This window comes from Equus asinus, chromosome 6 (assembly GCF_041296235.1).
Source record: "Equus asinus isolate D_3611 breed Donkey chromosome 6, EquAss-T2T_v2, whole genome shotgun sequence".
Taxonomy (NCBI): Eukaryota; Metazoa; Chordata; class Mammalia; order Perissodactyla; family Equidae; genus Equus; species Equus asinus.
Window position 1 is genome coordinate 17,651,744 of NC_091795.1, and position 20,457 is coordinate 17,672,200.

At 42.9% G+C, this 20,457-nt stretch overlaps 1 protein-coding gene, 1 long non-coding RNA gene and 1 pseudogene across 2 annotated transcripts in view; 2 read left to right on the plus strand and 1 right to left on the minus strand.

Annotated features, from left to right (window-relative positions):
- LOC106838524 (myelin and lymphocyte protein-like) overlaps positions 1-20,457 on the plus strand; it is a 106,125-nt gene that overhangs the window by 48,421 nt on the left and 37,247 nt on the right. The window lies entirely within an intron of this gene.
- The window catches only part of LOC123286709 (small ribosomal subunit protein uS5m-like), a 363,347-nt pseudogene continuing 346,503 nt past the window's right edge, over positions 3,614-20,457 (minus strand).
- LOC139045490 (uncharacterized) lies at positions 7,144-19,705 on the plus strand. The gene is made up of 3 exons (XR_011503876.1): positions 7,144-7,255; positions 9,387-9,460; positions 19,415-19,705. It is a non-coding gene; the product is annotated as an uncharacterized lncRNA (long non-coding RNA).

Consider the following 20,457-nt stretch of genomic DNA (forward strand, 5'->3'; position numbering starts at 1 on the left):
AATATTAAAAACAGACAAGGATAATGCAAAGGAGCAAAATTACAGGCCAATATTACTGATGAACATAGATGCAAAAATCCTCAACAAAACATTAGCAAATCAAATACAACAATACATTAAAAGGCTCATACACCATGGTCAAGTGGGATTTATTCCAGGGACACAGGGATGGTTCAATATTCACAAATCAATCAACGCGATACACCAAATTAACAAAATGAAGAACAAAAATCACAGGATCATCTCAATAGATGCAGAGAAAGCATTTGACAAGATTCAACATCCATTTATAAGAAAAACTCTCAATAAAATGGGTATAGAAGGAAAGAACCTCAATATAATAAAGTCCCTATATAGCAAACTCTAAGCCAACATCATACTTAATGGTGAAAAACAGAAAGCCATCCCTCTGAGAACAGGAACAAGACAAGAGTGCTTGCTCTCACAACATAGTACTGGAAGTTTTGGCCAGAGCAATTAGGCAAGAAAAAGAAATAACAGGGATCCAAATTGTAAAAGAGGAAGTAAAACTCTCACTGTTTGTGGATGACATGATTCTATAAGTACAAATCCCTGAAGAATCTACCAGAAAACTATTAAAAATAATCAACAATTACAGCAATGGTGCAGGGTACAAAATCAACATACAAAAATCAGTTGCATTTCTATACAGTAATAATGAAGTAGCAGAAAGAGAAATCAAGAATATAATCCCATTTACAATCACAACAAAAAGAATAAAATATCTAGGAATAAATTTAACCAAGAAAGTGAAAGACATATATTAAAAACTATAAGACATTATTGAAATAAATTGAAGAAGATATAGAGAAATGGAAAGATATTTCATGCTCATAGATTGGAAGAACAAACATAGTAAAAGTGTCCATATTACATAAGCAACCTACAGATTCAGTGCAATCCCAATCGGAATCCCAATGACGTTCTTCATGGCAATGCAACAAAGAATCCTAAAATTTATATGGAACAACAAAAGACCCTGAATAGCCAAGCAATCCTGAGAAAAAGGAACAAAGCTGGAAGTATCTCAATCCTCGACTTCAAAATATACTACAAAGCTATAGCAATCAAAACAGCATGGTACTGGCACAAAAACAGACACACAGATCAATTCTGCTCCTAGGTATATATTCAGAAGAAAACATAAGCCCATGCAAAAACTTGTACACAAATGTTCATAGCAACATTATTCATAATAGTCAAAAAGTAGAATCAACCCAAATGTCTAAACGATGTAGGAATAAATGAAAATGTAGTATATCCATACAATGAAGTATTATTTGGAACTAAATGAAGTAGTGATGCATGCTACTACATGGATGAACCTTGAAAACATTATGCTAAGTGAAAGAAGCCAGTCACAAAAGACCATACATTGTATGATTCCACCTAAGTGAAATGTCCAGAATAGCCAAAACCACAGAGAGTAGATCAGTGGTTACTATGGGCTGGGGAGAGGGGTAATGAGGAGCGACTGCTAATGGGTACAAAGCATCTTGTTGGGTGATGAAATGTTCTTAAATTGGTGTGATAATGGCTGCACAGCTCTGTGAATATACTAAAAACTGCTTAATTGTTAAGAAAAAGTAAAAGAAGAAATAATTAAAACTTCCTAAGTTTGGCAAAAGATTAATAAACTGACAGATTCAAGAAGCTGAGCAAGCCCCAAATAGAATAAACTGAATAACCAAGACGCGTCATAATCAGACTTCAGAAAACTAAACACAAAGGAAAACTCACGAAAGCAGAGAGAGAAAAACAATACCTTGTCTGTAAGGGGAAAACAATTCAAATGAAAGCAAATTTGTCATCAAAAAACGTGGAGGCCAGAAGGAAGTGGCACATTTTTCAAGTGCTGAAAGAAAAGAATTATCAACGTTGAATTCTCTACCTCATGAAATTATTCTTTAGGAAGAAAAGGAAAATACCTTCTCAGACGAAGGAAAACAGAATTCACTGTCAATAGACATACCCTTAAAGAAGCTCTCAAAGCAGAAAGGAAATGTGTGAGATGATAGAAAATATATATATTGGTCTCTGCCCCTGGCTCCTGGCACAGAGTTCCTAAAACCCTTGTAATTTCCTAAGTGACAAGAGCACTAGGAGCATCTTTTGTTCTAATATTTGGTCTTTGATCCAGGTTCCTGGCAGAGTTTCTAAATCCCCTGGAATTTTCTGAGTGATAGCAAAGTCTTTTGTTCTAATGAGGTGACTCTGGGTGGGCTCCTGGGTGGGGGCTGCTCAGCAGAAAGACCAAGCTGTGATGAGAAGCTTGGCATGTTCAGTCTCACCTCCTCATTCTCCAGGGAGGGGAGAGGGGCTGGAAATGGAGTTAACGATTGATCGTGCCTGTGTGATGCAGCTGCCATAAAATCCTGAAAGTACAGGTTCTGAGAGCTCCCAGGTTGGTGACCAGGTGGAGGTGCTGGGAGAGCAGCAGTTGGAGAGGGCGTGGAAGCTCCACCCTCCCCCACACCCTGCCCTGTGCGTCCCTTCCACCTGGGTGTTCATTGTATCCTGTATCGTGGCCTTTCATAACAAACTGGTAAACAGCATGTAAACTTTTTTTTTTTAGCAAATTAAGACTTTTTCTAGTGAATTAATCTAAACCAATGAGGGAGTCGTGGGAACCTCTGATTTTATAGCAAATCAGCACAGGTGACAACTGGACTTGCGATTGGAATCTGAAGGGTGGTGGGGGCGGTCTTGTGGGACTGAGCCCTTCACCTGTGCGATCTGATGCTGTCTCCGGGAAGATTGTGTCAGAACTGAGTTAAGTTGTAGGACATCCAGCTGGTGTTGCAGAGAATTGCTTGCTCTGGGAAAACCCCCCATGTCGGGTATCAGAAGTGTTGTGAGTGTGGTGGTGGTGTGACAGTAAAGGAGAAACACAGGAGAACTGGATTTTCCCAACTCAAAACGATGAAAGAAGGACTCTTGGAATATCAGGAAAGAAGGAAGAACAATTGGAAGAGCAAAAATCTAGGTAAATACAATAGGGTTTTTTTTCTTCTCGAGTTTTCTATATTATGTTTGATGATTGAAGCAAAAAGTGTAACATTGTCTAATGTGGTTCTCAAGGCAGGTAGAGGATATTCGAATATTATAGAAGCAGGGGAGGGTAAAGGGCGGTAAGATTTCCACACTTGACTTGAACTGGTGAAAAGCAACCCCCAGCAGCCTGGTGGTAAGTGGTGTCTGTATAATGTGATACCTAGAACAACCACCAACATGTCCATACAAACAAGCTTAATAAAAAAAACTTCCAGAGTCAAGTAGCTATAACTTGATTGCATATTATTTTTGATTAGGTCAGACTATAAACCCTGTCTCCCTGATACATTTATTTTTCTTGGTTTAAATGAATATTTAAAGCCACCTTGAACTGAGATATGTATTTGAAGTTCCTATCACAGTGACGGGAATATACATGTGCTCAATAAATTAAAGCTGTAATTTTTTTTTAAAGATTGGCACCTGAGCTAACATCTGTTGCCAATCTTTTTTTTCCTTCTTCTTCTTCTCCCCAAAGACCCCCAATAAGCAGTTGTATATTCTAGTTGTCGGTCCTTCTGGCTCTGCTGTGTGGGACGCCGCCTCAGCATGGCCTGATGAGCAGTGCCATGTCCACACCCACGATCCGAACCAGCAAAACCCTGGGCCACCGAAGTGGAGTGTGCGGACCCAACCACTCAGCCACGGGGCGGCCCCTAAAGCTGTAATTATTTATTATTTGTAAATAAGGTTGGACTTTCCTTTAAATCCAAAGGTGAAATTCCAAGGGGTGAAGGGCTCAACGTCTTCCAGGGGCTGGACAGCTTCAGACACTGCAGCCTCACAAGGCCAGAGGGGCGCTCAGGTGGCGGCTCTCTTTAAACCCAACCACGCCGAGCGCTTCATTCCCTGTGCAGCCTTCACTTCTTCCCAGTCCAGTCTGACGTCTGGAACCTCATCTTCTGGCTCCGGATCCTTTCTCAAGGACCCCTCGGGGGAGGCGACCACGATGGGCAGAGGGCCGCATTCCTCCCGGAATTCCACCACGTGGAGGCTCTTCTTATCAGCCAGCTGTTGGTGGGTTTCCTGGGCAAGACCCGAGTGAGAACGGCAGGTTAGGTCTCTGAGGTGCGTCTCTAACTTAGAACTTAGAGCGAGAACTTCCATCAGCCAGAGGGAAGTCAGCAGTGGAAACACCAGACTGCTTGGGGGACTTAAATTACCATTTCAGGTAATTCTGGGCAATGCATTTTGTGGGCAAACTCTGGTGACCTGTCGTGGGTGAATCACCTCAGCCCCAACCCCCACCCCCACCTGGGATGGCGGAAGGGCCTTGGCCTCCTGCCTTCCAAACCCTCGCAATTCTGTGCCATGCTGTGCCCCACACTGCCAGCTCTAGCTGCCAATTACAGGACACGCAGAGAGAGAAGACGGTAAGGACCCACAGGAACTGAGTCAGCACCAGACTAGGAAACTACAGACAAACAACCTGGTTTCTGCAACAAAAGAGTTGCAAGAAAAAGAAGAGTCACAGACTACAAGTGACTTAGAAGACATGCAAAGACCTACCATGTATTGACCTTTCCTGCAACCTGATTCAAACAAATCACGTAAAAAGTATTTTTTAAATCTGACAAATGGATACATTTCTGTGAACACTGACTAGATATTTGATGGTATACTGGGTTACTGTTAATTTTTTAGATACAATAAGAGTATTGTGGGGTATTTTTTAATTCTTGTCTTTTAGAGATACATACTGAAATATTTATGGATCAAATAAAATGATGTCTGAGATTTGTTTCAAAACAATGGGGGTTGGCTGAAGGCGGTATTGAGAAACAAGACTGGCCACGAGCTGCTAACTGTTGATACTTGGTGAGAAGGCCGTGGGGAGTCAACAGAGAAGGGAGCCACAAAGTCTGGAAACAGGCAAATAAATGTAGGAGATGGTTTATTGATAGAATGTTAAAATACCTGATATGTTCAATTTCATGTTTCCCGATTTTATGGCCACCTTGTACAATTCTAACTCTATATACGTTTGAAATTTGAAAACAGATGAGCTGTTTCATAAAAAAAATAAAATAATTTATATTGATGTGTCTTACAATCAATGGCATGTTGCTTATATTGGTGGCATTTTTTTTCTGAGTGGCATATTAACTAATGCAACTATTTTGTAGCTGATGGCATTTTAGAAGAGATGATACATGGCAATTACATCAGAACATTCAAAGTGCTAATGCAAAACAAAATATCACATAATACGTGATCATAAATATAACCTATCTAGAACCAATACCCTAGTTACATCAAACAATTAAACCTCCGGCAATGAGTTTGGATTCAGAAGTGCTTTAGAAGGATGTTTTAGGTAGTACCAGAATATACACACACACAGAAAGTTGTTCAAAAAAGATCTTTAAGCAAAGCTTCCTTTTTCTTTTAAATAATTTTCCTATTTTAGAGAGAGACATGGAAACTTATTCCATGGATCATTTTATTCAGAAACAGCCATCACACTAAGTGTCAGGAAGTCTGTCAAATTCCTCACCAAATGGAGGTCAGCAGACAGAGTCTCATGAACTTGGTCGTCTTTCTGCTCATCAGCTCTAAGGTCCACTCATCCTTTCAAGGGATGGGCCACCCCTGCTGAGCAGTCGGAGGGCAGCCCGGCAGAAGGGGGCCGTGCAGTCACAGGCCTTCCTCTCCGCTGTGGAGTGGAGTGACTGTGAGCCTAGCCCAGGCTGAGGGGCCGGCTGGGCAGTGGTCCAGGCCTCCATCCATGTGGAGAAATACCCCAGCACGTTAATGCTCATGGTTCCTACTGACTCAGGTGTCCGTCTGAACGACCCGTGCAGGTGACGTGAGGACTGACTGAGCTGCTCCTGGAGACGGCTCTCCTGAGAGGGGGCGCCCCAGGTCACCCCAGTCCCAACTGGAAGGATGAAATTAGGAAACGGACCTTTTCTTTTCACTTTATATGTCTACATTGTTGGAGTTCTAGAAAAACTATGTGATCTTTTCACAACAAAACACAGACTCTAATTACTGGCCTTAAAAGTACTGAATTTTGAAACTTCAGAACACCCATGAGGCATTTGCTAAAGGCTAAATTTCATGAACTGACTCTTCAGTTGGATTAACTAACCCAGTGCAGCCCCAGACAGCAGAGAATGCCCGAGTCCTCAGGGGGCCCCGGGAGAGCCACTCCAGGAGGACCCCAGGACGTCATGGTCCCAACGCACACAAGTGAGGCACAAACTAGAAGTTCTGTTTCAGCCCCCAGGGAAGGGTTACCTGGTGGGAGGGCCCATGGAAGAGGCCCCGGGTGAGGCTGAGCATGTTCATGGACCCCGAGACCTTGGCGTACATGTCTTTGATGCCAGTGAGCCGGCAGATGGTGATGATGGCCCGGTGGCAACAGAGGCCGTAGCCTAGAAATGGGAAGAAGACGCATCTGTCACCCTGCTGGCTTTCACACCACTTCGGGCTCTGGGTGCAGGAGACCCTGGTTCCCATTCTGGCTTCATCACCTCCCAGCCAGGTGACCCCTGACCACTTACTAAACGTCCATGATGACACTTATTAAAATGAGATGTTGTAAGGATTAAAGAAATAATATATACAAATTTCTTGGACACGTGGGCAAAGAACAGAAAAGCTGCTGTGCGAAACGAATGATAGAGCAGGAGGCTATGGAGCTCTGCTTCTCTGTGTTGGGGCATTTGGGAAACATTAGATTTGGAAGCATCTATGAAATCCCAGGTTAGATTACCTTTGTAAATCTCTAGATAAAGTGAAGTATGCTCAATAAAAAAAACTAACCATGCTCTAAATTAATCAGGCAGATGGTTTTGAACATTTTTGAAAATAGATTAAAATAACCAGGAAGATTGGGAAAAAACATACAGCATTATAGAGTAAAACCACAATTTCACAGGAACTTTCACACGCAATTCAGAATTCAATTAACCAGGAAATAAAATTGATGGTTCCTGAGTTTGTGAATGCTTAACCCATGAAATGAGGTTTATCACAAGTTAACAGAAATGCTTCCATTATTTGCTGTCACCATTAAATGTTTATTTTGAATAATGTGTTTTATGTTTAAATTATACACAGGAAAGTAACATAAGAGGATACTGCTCCATGAGATACACAAGACACCTGAGAACCTGGGACAAAAGGGGCTGAGGATTCCAGCTCCCAGTTTAAACAAAACAAATTAAATCATGTAAGTCCTGAAGGAAAATATGGGTGAACTTATTTATAATCTTCAAATGAAAGCTTTCTAAGCAAGACACTAACCCAGAAGTGATGAAAGACTGATACACTTGCTATATAGAGGGTTACAATTTCTGTGAATTTAAAACTTTGTGTAGAAAAAATTTAAAACTAAGTCAAATATGAAAGACAAAGGGCGAATGTCCTTACCTTACAAAGAGCTTATACCATCAACAAGGAAGAACAATCGCCCAAGAGAAAAATGGGTAAAACACGTGAACTAACAGATCTCTAAAGGGAAATGATTGCAGCCAATAAACATGTGAAATGGTGTACAAACTTGCATAATTAAAGAAATGCAAATCAGAACTAGGAGATATGTTTCCCACATCATACTGACAGTCAGTAAAGTTTGATCGTATCCCGGGCCCCAAGGATATGATGCTACAGATGAAGATAAACTGATGTGACATCTGGGAGGGCAATCTGCCAATACTCATCAATGTGTAAAATGCACAGAACTTTGAGGCAGCAATTTCAGCAAGAAATTTCCCCTATTGATATACTTGCAAAAGTACAACAAATTACACATAGATGAAACTCACCATTTTTTATAAATAGTAAAAACTTGTAAATGACACAAATATTCGGCAATAAGGAAAAGGTTATAAAAATTAAATTTATTTACACAATGGAGCATTAAGCAAATCAGTACAAAGAATAAGGGGGAATCTCTTTCTGCTGTTACAGGAAGATCCCTGGGTGTAATTCTAAGCACGAAAAGCAAGGTGCTAAATTATGGATATGATAGGATCACTTTGTGTCAATTTTTTTAAAAAGATAAGTGTTCTGAAGGAACATACACAATGAAAGCATGCAGTAGGAAGACTTGAATTAATGTGTAGGATGAGGGGAGCCTTCCTTGGGCAAGTAGTATTTCACGTAAGACCCGAGAGAGGAGTTAGAGGTATGGGGGTGGTGGGTGGGGACGATTCTTTCAGGATGGAGAGACCACATGTCTGAAACCCCAAGGCAAGAAAACAGGGCTGTGTTGGAAGGACTGAAATTGAAAGGAGGCCAATGTGGCTGGAGTGGAGTGAGTGAGAGGGAGAGCCCTGTGATGGCTCGGTGCTCAGGGATGAGTAGAGTTCATGCTTAGACAGGAGTCCTCTCCCAGGGATTTACCACCTGGGTAGGTCCCTGGAAATGGATCTCAAAGCCAGAGAAGCACAGACATTTCTCAAGGAACGATGACAACTCTAAAGGAAGGACAATTAAGCCTGTTAATCATCACTTGCCTTTAAATTTATTTCAATGACTCTAGAAAAGCTTCATGAATGACATGACTTCTTAAAGAGGGTAAGGCTTATTAGTTTTCTTATAGGTTAGGAGAAGTTCTTAGAATTATTGACTTCACTTGAACCTGACCATCAGAATAAACCTAGTAAAATCTAGAGAGAGGATTTTTCTCTACCAAGGACACAAGCTTGTGGAATATATTCCCCCTGCCATTTCAAAAGTGCCCTTCCCAGTGGGCTTCTGTGTACAGTCTCATGTGTCATGATTAGGTGTGAAATATCAGTATTCTTCTACACAGTATTTGGCATGTGGCTAGAATCCCAACACGTGATTCCCTCCAGTTTCCTCCTCCACCATCCAGTGACGCCCAGACACCAGTCTGGGGTCCTTCCCTGAGCGCTGGGGGACTGGAGTCAGGCCTGAGCAGCCCGCCCTGCTCCGCCTTTCCACTGCTTCCTGGTTCCTGCTCAGCCTTCCAGGAGCAGGGGGGCCTCCTAACTGGAAGATTTCTTTCACCACACCACAGTCATGAGGAGGAAAGAGAGGTTGGGAAAAAACATAGAAGAACAAAATTTTCTAGTCTTATTCTGTCAGAGCCACTTCACTCCCACCCTAGAAGTCTTGTCTACTTGGGCCAAGACTCACTTCAGAGCTCCCTGGGGTGTGGATGTCGTAGGGGCAGGTGAGGTGGAGGGGGCAGCTTTGAGCTCTCCCAGAGGTTAAGGTTATAGAATGTGTTATCAACAAATCATGCGGCACAGTAATTTGATGTTTTTATGTTAAATGCAGTAAAATAGACTGGATAAAGTTTGTATAAACCCCTTTTGTTCTTTGTATTTCAGATTTAATCAGTAGTCCTGTGCTGGCCACCTTCCCCAAGCTCTGGGAGCAGCCTGACGTGATGGACGCTCTCAGGGTGGGTAGGCTGCATCATGATGGAAACCTGACGGGCTCTGAAAGCAGTTACACTCACCACGTTACTGCATTCTGACACCTGCTCTACGTTGTTCTTTCCCTGTTTGGATGATGTCTCCCAATCCTTGTCCGTTGTCTGGCTAACTTGGTCTCATCGTTCCTTTCTTAGTATGAATGTTGCTTCCCCAGGGCCGCCTTCCTGACCCAGTAAGTAGATGGAAAGCGTGCCATGTGCACTACTGTGACCTCTTGCCTGTTATCTGTTCCTTGACTCAAGATGGCCACTGACTGTGTCCTAAGAGCAAAAACTAAAATGGCTTTTTAGATAAATCAACTGAGTTTTCAGGGGAGAGTCGGAGGATATATAGTTTTTAATTGAAAATTATGTATACTATCTATGAAATAGCAGCTGGATACTAGATTGGCCCATATGAAATCTTTAATTTTCAGCCATTTTTTAGCCTTCAAAAATGGCAGTTTCATAAAGTTCAACTTTATATATCAAGGGCAACAAACATTAGAAGACCCGTGTGCCTGTGAGGCAGATACTCAGATAAGATGACAAGTGCCCCAGGGGGGCATAATCCAGGTCCTTGGAGGTTTGAAGAAGGTGGCAGTGAGGCTCAGGAGTCTGATTCATTGAAGAGGTCCTCGGCGAGCTGGATCTGATGACAGGCTGAGGGCCCAGTCGGGTTTTGACCTGCTGAGAGGGGAGGGGAAGACATTACAAGTGGGAGGATGAGCGTGAGCAGACATTCTGAGGCAGGAAGGATTAGAGAACGCTCTTGAGAGGAGCGGATGATCCAGCTGTCAGGTCAGGTGTCCTCTGTCGATGGGCAATGTCCGTCTGAGCCTCAGCTGAGGGTGAGCAGTGTGGGAGGTGGGGGGCAATTCGTGAGGGTTTTTGCTTCAGGAAACTCTTGACAGCACAGAGAGGTCGAAAAGCACCCGTGCAGGAGGGAGGTGAGCTGTGTTAGGAGGTGGCCCCTGTTGATAAGGAGGGAGGTCATATGGGCCTGACAGAGACGTGGAAGGAGGAAGCAATCATCTGCAGAGGTTTCTGTCAGACTTTGAATCTGATTGCATGTGCTGGTTTGACTAGGGTGGGGGTGTCATCAGTAACAATGAAATCTTCAGCAGAAATACTTAAGAAAATGCTCATGGCATCTGATTACCCATAACTTCAGACAATTCATTTGACATTGTAGCTAGATAATGCAGAATTTCTCATTCTTCCTTTATAAAATCATTAGTATCACAATATTTATTCATTATACAGAACATGCATGCATTATTCACTCAACAAATATTTCATGAGAGCCCACTATGGCTAAGGCCCTGTGCCAGGCTCTGGAAAATTTCTCTAGAAGTGGAACAGTCACAAAATCTGGACTTTGTTGTCAGGAGGAACCTTAAGGCTAATCTAGTCTAAATCCTTCATTTCCTGATGAGCAGATGGCTCAGAGAAGTGCAGTGACCTGGCTGGCCGTGGAGCTCAGCAGTGGCCAGGCCAGGGCTGTCACTGCAGGTCAGCTCTGGGTGCGTCTAGATATGCCACAGGCTCTTCTAGAAAAGGCTTGTGGGTAAAGTTGTTCACAGATATCATGAAGTGAAAAGAAAACATTTGAGATATAATGAGTATATTTCACACATATATTTATATTTATATATCTGACTGTGGAAAGGTCTGGAAGAATATACCCCCGGAAGTTAGCAATGATTACCTCTGGATCATGGGTTATTTTGTTGATCTGTATTTTGTTAATTTTTCCACCATGGATTGTTTGTATAAGAAATGATAGAAATAAAGAGTGGTTTGCTCCTGCACCCTTGAGCCTTCTCCTCATGGCGTCCTGTGTCACTAAGGACAAGCCAGGCTGTGTGGTGGTAGCTGCACAGGTGTATTTCTCACTCATGGTACCTTCCAGATGGATCAATGGGAGACCCTGCTCCATAGTCACCTGAGGGTGCAAGCTGGTGGAGGCTCCACTTTCTTGTGGCATCATCTGGAAGGAGTGGCTTCCTCTGTTGCCAGTTGCCCTCCAGGAAAAGAGAGAATGGAGACTGATCCTTGGACTCTCCACTGCCCTCACCCCGAGGCAGCATGGGCGCTTCTGCTCAGATTTCATTGGCTGGAACCAGTCACGTGGCCCCACTTGACTTCAGGGGAGCTGGGAGGTCTGGTCTTCTGTTTGCTCCAGAAGGAAGGGAGAAGGGGATCTTGGTGCGTAGTGGTGACTCCCCCACGTTTGCTTTTCCCCACTGAGTTACTGTAAGTGAAACACACTACAGCTGGCTGGGGCTCAGTGCAAATGAGGTGGGACCTTGATGCTTAACCAACAAACAATAGGCAAATTTCACCAGACAGCACATCTAAAGTAGCCTAGAGATATTCATGCTTAGACAGATGCCTTCTACTTTACGTTGTGAAGTTCGTGAGCCTCCTAGTGTTAACTTAGCTAAGTTCAGTTTGTTGTTGGTGTTTTCATAATAATAACGGCACCTGGCCTGTTTAGTACCACACTCTGGCTCTCTAAGGGTCCTCTTCAAACTTTACAGGACCCACAGGCACAGCAGTCAATAGGGTAGAGGACCAAAATCCCATAAGATAGTTCCTTAATGGTGATAATTGTGACCATTCCAAGACGCACTTCACGAGTGCACAGCCTGTGGTCTCTTGGTGGATACTTCTCCTCTATTCCATGGAGCATCTCTTTCTTGGTGCCATATGTCATGTTCACCCCAGGGCCTCCCTACTGAAAAGGGCTGATGCCTTTGTGTAACCTATGAAATCAGGCACCAACAGGAAGAAACCTATAGACAGACACAAAACTGAGGCCCTGGAAGGAGCAGACAGGAGATTAGGCACAATCTCCCCACTCTCACAGTTTGCCCAGAACTGGCACTGTGAGTGCCTTCAGTTCACACGTCAGTGGGATTAATTGAACTCTGGGTTTTTTATTTCTTTAAAGAAGCTTTGGTGAAGCTTTGTGAATAGATTGTAAATATTTGCTTGTAAAGCTGTACTTCAACTTATCTCACCCCAACCATTGTCACTATCATGGCAGACAGAATTGTAGAGAAGTGTGGTACGTGGAAAGTTTTCTATTTTCCTTAGTGTTTTACGTTTAAAACTCACTATTTTTTTCTCAGGAAGCCTGGTCCTGAGCTAACATCTGTGCCAGTCTTTTTCCACTTTATGTGTAGGTCACTGCCACAGCATGGCAGACTAGTGCTGTGGGTCTGCACCTAGGACCTGAACCTGTGAACCCAGGTCACTGAAGCAGAGCATGCTGATCTTAACTACTACACCAAGGTGCCAGCCCCTGAATTTTTTGTTCTTTTATTTTATTTTCAGGTGCTGTGTTTGCATGGATGTGTTAGTGTTTCACTGATTCTGTTCTTAAATTAGTTTTGACTTGTAACAATAGTGGCCTTGTGAGGCATCCTTCACTGCCTAGTCAGTCTGGTTCTGGGTCGCTGGAATAGATGCCTAAAGATTCACTTCTTACATGTGTAGTTTCTATACAGTGTTTTAAACCATGAGTTTAATTACAGTGAAGTTGCAGAAGTGTGGCAAAGACTTGTGAATACTCAGATTAATGTCATATGCCTAATTGCTTTTTAGAGTTCATGGGCTGAGAAAGACAGCACATTAAATAGATCAGAGAAAGAAGTGATATCAGCATCATGGCGGGGTGAGTTGTTCCCTCCCCTCTAAGCTATAACTAAAAGGACACCCATTAACCAAGAGAGGAGTCCCTACACAGCACAACAGGATGGCGGAGAGATCCATGCAGCTATCTGTCTGAATGTGGGTGGACTGGATTCCCAGGAAACAGTGGAAGCAGGGAAGCAGACTACCCCCACCACTTGGTGGCAGCAATCTAAGATGTGGATCCCCACATAGCAGCCAGCATGACCGTGAGTGGAGGCAGCAGCAGTCCAGTCCAGACATGAATGTTTTTGGAGTGGTAGCCTGGCCCATGGGAGCACCCATATACAGCAGCAGCCTTGCAGTGTGAATGCTCCCCATTGAATCAGTGGCTCAGCTGGTGCAAAGGCACCCTACCTGTCAAATACAGGGGCTCAGTACACACAAAGGTGCCCCATCCACCAAGTGCAGCATCTCAGCTAGATCTGCCTGTCAAGCAAAGTGCCTGACCCAGGGAAGGTGCCACATCTCCCTAGCACAGCAGCTCCATCATACCTACCTGCCAAGTACAGTGGCCACATGAGAGTGTCCTACCCACCAAGCACAGCAGTCCTGCCCATGTGAGCATGACCTGATGAGAGGCTGCAGTCAACCCACATGAACAGAGTGGCCCAAGTGGCACAACTACCAGCAGATGCAGCTTGAGCAGATAATGCAGCCCCTGGCCCCCCAGCAGTGGCAGGTGGAATCTGCAACCTGATGCTACCACAAACGTGCCAGCAGAGGATCAGTTCATCAAACAGCATGAAGAACCACAGTAACACTGCAGAACAGAAGGAAAATGACAAATCGCTGGAAACCAAACCTGAAGTCACAGAAGATTACAATCTAAATGGCAGAGAATTCAAAATAGCTGTCATGAAGAGACCCAAGGAGTTACAAGAAGATGCAGAAATGAGCTCAGGAATAAAATTAATGAATAGAAGGTATACTTCACCAAAGAGATTGGAGCCCTTAAAAAAAACTATACAGAAATTCCAGATATGAAAAGCACAATTAATGAGATAAAAAAATAATGTAGAAACCATAAAAAAATAGAGCAGACTTTATAGAGGAGAGAATTAGTGACTTAGAAGATAGAAATCTAGAAATGCTTCAGGTGGAGAAGGAGAGAGAGCTAAGAGTTTTTAAAAGTGAAGAAATTCTTCAAGAAGTATCCAACTCAATTAGGAAAACTAACATGAGGATTATAGGTATCCCAGAAGGAGAAGAGTGGGAGAAAGGAGCACAGAGCTTGTTCAAAGAAATAATAGCTGAGAACGTCCCAAACCTGGAGAAAGAACTGGACTTAGAAGTACATGAAGCCCATAGAACTCCTTGTTACATCAATGCCAAAAGACTTCTCTGAGACATAACTGAAACAAAAAGGCAAGGATTTACAAAGTTTGAGCAAGGAGATAAATAGACAGATAAAATCAGAACATTGCAGCTCTCTGGCAGAATAGGTTAGCAAACAATTATAACATAAAAAATAAAGGGAAGGAAAGCACCACAAATAACTATAAACAGGTGATGTCAGTATCATGGCAGAGTGAGCTTGCCTGGGATTCTCTCCCCTCCAACATACAACAAAAAGGAGTAACCATATTCCAATAGAAAATATCCTAGTAGCACAGGAATCCTTGGAGAGTCACAGCAGCCAAATGACAGAGGGCGGAGAGGCTGGAGCCCCCCTGAGGGGAGATGGAATGGAGTAAGACAGAACTCCACTCCCTCCCCTAAAGACTGGGATCACTGCCACAGGAGGCTCCATGAGGGAAGGAGTGGGGGAGGGATTGGGCATCCACAGGATCACCCAGGACTCCCTAGTGCCCTTGCAGCGTAGAGGGAAGCCCTCTAATGGGGTCAAAGCTTTTACGTGGGGTGACCTCATCAAACCAAGACCCCAGGAGACCAGATACCGAGAGCTGATCTGGAAACCCGGGTCTGCATGCAAGAGAAAGTACTCCCCTCTCAACCCATGCTGTCCCATGCCATCTCAGCTGAAGGTGGAGGGCTCAGAATATGCAGCTCTCAACCCCATCTAGTGGCAATAGGCTGTAACTGCAACCGAATAATATCACAATGGGGAAAAATCATACTTCCAGGATCAGGCAGTTCATCAAATCTCCAGACCAGAGGGAAAACAATACATACCCAGAATTATGTCCTGAGGACTCAGAAATAAGTAAAGTAAACAACAATGAATTCAGAATAGCTATCATCAAAAAACTCAATGAGGTAAAAAAGAATATAGAGAAACAATTGAACAAGTTTAGGAGCTACTTCACAAAAGAGATTGAAACTATAAAGAAGAATCACTCAGAAATACTAGAGACAAAAGACACAATGGAAGAGATAAAACAAAATATGGATTCCCTGAATGCTCATGTGGACACCACAGAGGAGCAAATCAGCATAATCGAAGATAGACATGTTGAAATGTTCCAGACAGAGGAGGAGAGAACTGAGACTAAAAAGAAATGAAGAAAGTCTCTGAGAAATAGCTGACTCAATGAGGAAATGCAACATAAGAATTATAGGTATTCAAGAATGTGAAAAGAAGGAGAATGGAGCAGAAAACGTGTTCAAAGAAATAATAGCAGAGAACATCCCAAACCTAGGGAATGATAGAGAAATGTGTGGAGGAAGCTTTCAGATCTCCTAGATTTGTCAATGTAAAAAGACCTACTGCAAGGCATATAGTGGTAAAACTGGCAAAAATGAACGACAAAGAAAGAATACTCAGGGCAGTTAGGCAGGAGAAAATAACCTACAAAGGAACCCCTATCAGACCTTCAGCAGATTTCTCTACAGAAACCTTACAAGCTAGGAGAGATTGGAATGCAAACAGAGGGGCTGCCCCAGGAGGCTGCTGGCTCCCTCTGCCTGAAGTGCAGTCACAGTTCCCGACGCGGGTGGATTCATCTGGCCAAGACCGACACCTCTGTGTTCAGTGCTGGATGAGGCCGGAGTGCTCTGCAGCCCTGGGTGGAAATACCTGTATGGCTGAAACCAGCCAGGCTCACAGGCATCTCTTCCCCGTGCAGGTTAAATGGAACGTTTGCCTTTCATTTCACAAGTAGAGGTGAAATAATGCTCTAGAAACAAATTCACACTAAAGTGTAAATGGTAGATACAGGCCGTTCCTTTCTCAGCAAATGTGTACTGACAGCCAATGGGCTGGCAGTCAGAGGCTCCATCCTGGGCAGTTCACCCTTTTTCTTGAACTCTGTTGTGAGAATTAAGTGAGTTAATGGGACTCAACGGCCTGGCACATGGTAGAACCTCCTTACATTTCACTTCTCAATCTTTTACACATCGTGGATCACACAGAAAATAATACAGTTTTTTTCACATTGAGATAAACTGGGATAACTATGTGGGGCTTAGTGAAAAAATTCATTACATTATATATACATTTAAATATGATAAAAATAAATTTAAAAGTACTAGGGGAGATGTTAAATGTGGAATTCTTATGAAATATCAAAATACAGTCTGTTCAAGAAAACTTGCGCTTGCACTTTTGTAGGAACGTTTTGGTGTAGGTGTGTTTGTGTGAACTGGCTGCGTTCGATTAATGACCAGGAGTTTAGGTCATCGCTCAGTTGAGTGAGTGGAATGGCCCCAGGTCTGCAGGTTCCCGGACGGTCACTGCCCTCCCAGCAGGCGCCCACACGCCCATCTCAGAGGGACTGTGCGTGGGTTCAGAAGTGTAGACACCAGGGCCTGGGTGTCTAGGAGGAATCTCATTTCTGGATTTTTACGCAGGTAACTGGTTAGAGACCTGAGACTCTCTGACTCTAGTGTGTAGCTGCATGCTCACTTTAGACCTGTGGGTTTAGGCTGAAATCAAAGTTTGTAAAGAGTTTGAGCATTTAAGACAATGTGAGATTCATCATATTTCAAATTCAATGTTTGAAATTAAAAGGCTCAAAATGACTTTCCTGTCATACCATTGAAGTACTTAAAAAGGAAAATGTATATTAAACTTAAAAAGGCATTTGAAAATATGGGAAGGTATTTCCTTAATTAAGTTTTGAATGGAAACCAAATGTTAATCAAAGACCCACTGAAAGTGATTGCTGGTTGTCACTAGCAATGAAGAATCCAAAAATATAATTAAGAAGAGAATTGCATATACACTAGCATCAAAAAGAATAAAATATTTAGAAATAAATTTAATTCAAAAAGTATAAGACTTATACACTGAAAACATTGAAAGAAATTTTAAAAGACTTAAATAAATAGAAAGACATCCTGTTTCTGGATCAGAAGACTTAACATTGTTAGATGGCACCATTCCTCCCAAGTAACCAACAGATTCGGTGCGATCCCTACCAAAATCCCACTGGCAGATTTTTGCCGAAATTGACAAACTGACCCCCAAATTCATATGGAAACGCACAGGACCCAGAATAGCCAAAACAATTTTGAAAAAGGAAAACAAAGTTGGAGGACTCACATTTCCCAAATTCAAAACTTAAGACAAACTACAGTAATCAATACAGTGTGGGACTGGCAAAAGGTTAGACATACAGATCACAGGAATGGAATTGAAAATCCAGAATTACACCCTCATGTTAATGGTCTATGGATTCTTTTCTTTAATCATTTTATTGAGGTCTCATTGGTTTATAGCATTGTGTAAATTTCAGGTGTGCATTATTCTAGATCAGTGTCTATATAGTCTGCATTGTGTTCACCACCAATAATCTAGTTTTTATCCATCACCACACTTAGGTGCCCCTTTACCCTTTTCACTCTCCCAGCACCCATTTCCCCTCTGGTAACCACCAATCTATTCTCCTTGTTTATGTGTGTGTTTGTTTATCTTCTACATATGAGTGAAATCATAAGGTGTTTTTCTTTCTCTCTGACTGATTTTGCTGAGCATAATACCCTCAAGGTCCATCCATGTTTTGCGAATGGCATGATCTTGTCTTTTTTTTATGGCTGTGTAGTATTCCATTATGTATCTATACCACATCTTCTTTACTCATTCATCCTTTGACGGGCACTTGGGTTGCTTCTGATTCTTGGCTCTTGTGAATAATGCTGCTCTCTGATCACACGCCCAGTTGGGTGAGCAGTGCAGGATAGGCTGCAGAAAGACCGAAGAAAAGACCCAGAGGTGGCAAATGAGACACATAGGTTCATCGGGAGTTAAGGACTGGGAATGCCCAGTGGCAGCTGCCTGGATGGAAGTGTGCACCTGAAACCGCGGGTGGGGCGGGGGTTGCTTGTATAGGCAGGGGCACAAAGGCTATGTGCTTGCCAAGAGGGGCTGTCCCTGGTATGGCCAGTGTTCCCAGGAGCAGTAGCTCACATGGAGGGGCTCTGTGTTCCTTTAAGATGTGATGTTCTTTGAGTAAGATAAGGTAAGATCCAGGCTGCCTGGGCCCTGGATCATTACAAATCCCAACATCTGAGAATCCTGCCCAGAAGGTTGGTGTCCTGCCCAGCAGGGGGCCAGAAGGACACATGACTGTTAAAGGGCATGCAGGCTAGTGACCCTACAGCTGCGATGACCATAGGGGTGCATGCATCTTTTTGAATTAGTGTTTTCATGTTCTTTGGATAAATACCCAGAAGTTGAATAGCTGGATCATATAGTATTTCTTTTTTTAATTTTTCTTTTTTTTTTTTTAAAGATTGGCACCTGAGCTAACAACTGTTGCCAACCTTTTTTTTTTAATTCTTCTCCCCAAAGCGCCCCAGCACACAGTTGTACACTCTAGTTGCGAGTGCCTCAGGTTGTACCATGTGGGACGCTGCCTCAGCAGGGCCTGATGAGCCGTGCCATGTCCACACCCGGGATCCGAACCGGTGAAACCCTGGGCTTCCAAAGCGGAGGGCACGAACTTAACCACTTGGCCACGGGGCCTGCCCTTCTTTTTTTAATTTTTTGAGAAATCTCCATTCTGTTTTCCATAATGGCTGTACCAGTTTGCATTCCCGCCAGCAGTGTATGATGGTTCCCTTTTCTGCACATCCTTTCCAACACTTATTTCTTATCTTGTTAACATTAGCCATTCGGATGGGCGTGAGGTGATAGCTCATTGTAGTTTTGATTTGCGTTTCCCTAATAATTAGTGATGTTGAATACCTTTTCACGTGCCTGTTGACCATCTGTATATCTTCTTTGGGAAAATGTTCGGACCTTCTGCCCATTTTTAAATTGGGCTGTCCACTTTTTTTTGTTGCTGAGTCCTTTATACATTTTGGAAATTAATATGGTCAATTGATTTTTGACAGGAGCACCAAGACAATTCAATGGGGAAAGAATCATCTTTTCGACAAACGGTGCTGGGACAACTGGGTATCCACACACCAAAGAATGGAGTTGGACCCTTCTTCACACCAGAAACAAAAACTAACTCAAAAGGGATCAAAGACTTAAATGTAAGAGCTAAAACTACTGGGGCCAGCCCTGTGGCCGAGTGGTTAAATTCACGCACCCTGCTTCATTGGTTCGAATCCTGGGCGCGGACATGGCACCGCTCATCAAGCCATGCTGAGGCGGCGTCCCACATGCCACAACTAGAAGGACCCACAAGTGAAAATACACAACTATGTACTGGGGGGCTTTGGGGAGAAAAAGGAAAAATAAAATCTTTAAAAAGAGCTAAAACTACTGAAGTCTTATAAGAAAACATAGGACTAAATGTTTGCGACCTTATTAGGCCATGGTTTCTCAGATATGACACCAAAAGCAAAAGGAAAACAAAGAAAAAAATAAACTAGACATGATAAAAATTAAAATTGTTTGTGCTTCAAAGGACACTATTAAAAGAGTAAAATGACAACACACAGTTGAGAGAAGATATTTGCAAATCATATATCTGATAAGGGATTGTATCTAGAATGTATCAAGAACTCTTACAGCTCAATAATACAAAGACAAAATCCCACTAAATAGCAGACAAAGGAATTGAATGAAAAAAAATATATACAAGTGGCCAATAAGCACGTGTGAAGTTGTTAACTTCCTTCCCACTAAGAAAATGCAAATTAAATCCATACACCTATCAGACTGGCTAAAATTAAAAATAATGAAAACACCAAAAACCGACAAGGATGCAGAAAAACTGGATCACTTATACATTCCTCCAAGCATCATATCTTCACACAGTAATATCCAAGGACATGAAAAAGCCACAGTGCAGAGCACCCCTCTGTGTTGTGAGGCCTAAAACTAAGGCCCAGCATCATGTGCCGCCTTGACGTCTGGTGAAATGGGAGGACTGACTGGTCTGACCGCACCTTCCCCTCCCTGCTCTGCCCGTGGCTGAGGCCTC